Source organism: Nicotiana attenuata, chromosome 8, assembly GCF_001879085.1.
Source record: "Nicotiana attenuata strain UT chromosome 8, NIATTr2, whole genome shotgun sequence".
Lineage (NCBI taxonomy): Eukaryota > Viridiplantae > Streptophyta > Magnoliopsida > Solanales > Solanaceae > Nicotiana > Nicotiana attenuata.
In genome coordinates this window covers 11,879,170-11,882,770 of record NC_031996.1, presented here as the reverse complement: position 1 = coordinate 11,882,770, position 3,601 = coordinate 11,879,170, and positions in this window count along the sequence as shown.

The window sequence follows — 3,601 nt, the reverse complement described above, 5'->3', positions numbered from 1 at the left end:
CCTCATCTGAATGACCTAAAATTTTGCACACACGTCATATTCAACACTACAGAGCTACTCCAACTTCCGGAATTCCATTCCAACCCTTAGATCAAAATCTCACTATCGAACCAGAAACTTCAAAAAAATTCCACTTTCGCCATTTCAAGCCTAAATAAGCTACGGTCCTCCAAAACACAATCCAAACATGCCCCTAAGCCCGAAATCACCCAACGGAGCTAACGGAATTCCATTCCGTGGCCTTCTTCACACTGCTCCGACTATGGTCAAAATTCTAAGACTTAAACTCTCATTTAGGGACTAAGTGTCCCAAAACTCTCCGAAACTCCAAATAAATCCTCCCGGCAACTCCCAATAGCAGAAACAAACACGGGGAATGCATTTAACTGGGGATCGGGGCGTTAATTCTTAAAACGACCGATCGGGTCGTTACACTTACCCTTTATAACGGCATATTAAGCCATAATACGTTGGGACTCAAACCCAACATCTTATCATCATGATGCACCAGGACTCAAATTCGGTGTCTGAATACCTCTTACGAAATATTGCTATTTCTGAAGCAAATTCGAGGCATGTAACATAGAGAATAGTTCCCTAACACGACTTCATCAATAATAAATTTAGCATTTGAAAATGTTACCACTTTTAATTATCATAACAACCAATCCTAACTAACAATACTTTGAACGAATTATCACTTAATTTAGCAGGTGTAAGCATAAATATTTAGTCATAATGAGCCTTTATGAAAATATTAATTATCACTTTAATGGTTATATATTTCTTATAATTTGATAAGCAAATAAAAGAAAACTATGTACCACGTATCATTGGATTGACATTTAATGAAGATACATCTAATGTTGATAACCAAATAAATATGATAATTTTCACTCCTTTAATAAGATTTAATAACTGTAACGATCCGACCGGTTGTTTTGAGCTCTAGCACATCGTTCGATGGTTTGAGGCCAAGAGCAGCTTCACTTCAGGTATTATTACTTGTACGCGTGGTCGGAATTGAATTTCGGGAAGTTTGGAGTTGATTTGGAAAGACAATTCTAAATTCGGAAGCCTTAAGTTGGAGGAATTGACTAAAGTGTGATTTTTGAGTAAACAACCTTGGAATCAGGATTTGGAGGTTCCAACAGGTTCGTATGATGATTTTGGGATTGGGCGTATGTTCGGATCGGGTTTTGGATGACCCGGGAGCGTTTCGACGCCTATTGTGGAAATTGGCATTTTGGAAGAATTTCATAAATTTGGGTTGAGGTATATTTCAATGTTATCGATGTCCGTTTGGGATTCCAAGTCTAGGAATAGCTCCGCATAGTGATTCTGGTGTTGGGAGCGCGTCTGAAAGTGGATTCGGAGGTCCATAGGTATTTTGGGGTCATTTGGCGAAAGATAGAAATTTGAAGGTTTTTGAGAAGTTTGACCGGAAGTGGACATTTTGATATCGGGGTCGGATTCCGATTCCGGAAGTTGGAGTAGGTCCGTAATGTCGAATGTGACTTGTGTGCAAAATTTAAGGTCAATCAGATGTGATTTGATAGGTTTCGACATCGAATGTAGAAGTTTGAAGTTCTAAATTTCATTAAGCTTGAATTGGGGTGCGATTCATGATTTCGATGTTGTTTGATGTGTTTTGAGGCCTCGATCGGGTCCGTGTTATGTTATGGGACTGGTTTATATTATTGGAGGGGGCCCCGGGGATTCGGTTGTGTTTCGAGGTAGATTCGGATCATTTCAGACTGTTTTGCAATAGTTGATGCTGGTGTCTGGTGTTGTTCTACGCATTCGCGAAGAAGGATTTGGCTTCTGGGATTTTGTTCTTCGAGTTCGCGAAGAAGAAAATCTATGTTACTCAGGTCTGAATTCGGAGGCTCATATATCACAATCTATAAGGAATTTGGAGATGATCCAAAAATAAAAGTTGTACCACTTTGTGTCTAGTTTTCATAAAGGTAAACCATTTAGCATTTGGATTTGTGTACAACAATTTATGGCTGGTACACTATAGGCAGTCCGAGAAGATGAAGAAGAAATTTGTGTTGCATAAGGCTGACTTTGGCAGCTTATATCTCAAAAATCAATAAGGAATTAGGAGATGACCAAAACATGACAGTTGTATATCTTGGTGTCTAGCTTGCAAAACATTAAACCATTTGTCATTTGGAGTTTTGTACAAAAAGCTATGGCCATTATACTAGAGGCTGTCTGAGAAGAATTTGGAAATGGATTTTGAGAGTTTTGTTCATTGCAAACGCGATGAGGGCCTCAAGAACGCGAAGAAGGGTCGCCTGGGCAGTGTATAAGTTCGAAACAATGGGTTTGGCTCATTTCATCTCATTTCCTCCATGGGAGCCGACCTAGGAGTGATTTTGGAGCTCCATTTTCATCATCAATGTCTAGGTAAGTGATTCCCATATATTGCAAGTTAAATACTTGGATTATATATATATATTTTAACATGGAAATTCATGAAAAATTAGTGAAAACTTGGGGTTTTGGGAAAAAAACCTAGAAATTGATATTTTTGGATTTTGACCACGAATTTGGGGCATGGAATTTGAAACAAATTTTATATTTGAGTTCGTGGGGGTTATGAGTAAAGTTTATCTTCGAAAATTATCAGAATCCGGGCACGTGGGCCCGGAGGTGAATTTTAGGAATCTTGCATTTAGAGTTGGGTAATCACCTTAATAGTTGGAATATGAACTTTTGAGTGTATATTGATTTGTTTATACACCATTTGAATAGTTTTGGATTATTCGGCACCGATTTCGGGGTTTGAGCTCATCCTTGGACCAGAAAGTAGGCCTTGAGATGAGGTAAGTCTCCTTTCTAACCTTGTAAGAGTGAATTAACCCCATAGGTGAACTAAATTATTATGTGCTTCTATTTTTGGGGGCTACGTACGCACGAGGTGATGAGAGTCCGTACGTAGCTACTAACTATTCCTATGTCCGGGTAGTTTTAGACTTACATCATGCCTTGTTGATATTGTTAATGATTTATATTTATTGCTTGCCTTGAGAGGTGGCGAGATTGAGTTTGCTTATTAAATATTTTGAAAGGAGTGAAATTAAAGAATATACGATTTCAAAGGTTTCATTTGAACTTTGTTTTTTCGAAAAGAATTGAGAAATATTATAATAGCTTAAGAAATCTATGTGTAACCGCGTCACATGTATGTTTCGCGAGTGGGGTAATTTCCTTAAAAAGCTACAAGCTGAATTTACCTTATTTTGAAATGAATCAAGAAAGAGATATGATTTAAATGTTAAATTTATATTTGACCGCATCGCAAGTATGATCCGCGAGTGGGGTGATTCCTTAAATTTATATTTGACCGTGTCGCATGTATAATTAGCGAGCGGGGTACTTCCTTCTACTACTCTTATAGGATCGGGCCGTTCGCCTCGGCAGGATTTATGTACCACACTCTCATGGGAGCGGGCCGTTTGCCTCGGCAGGTTAATAGATGCATCTATGGTTCGCGTCGTTCGACCCTCGGCAATGCACAGTTTACTTTTATGTTGGATCGAACCGTACGCCTCGGCATTTCCTATATATATATATATATATATATATA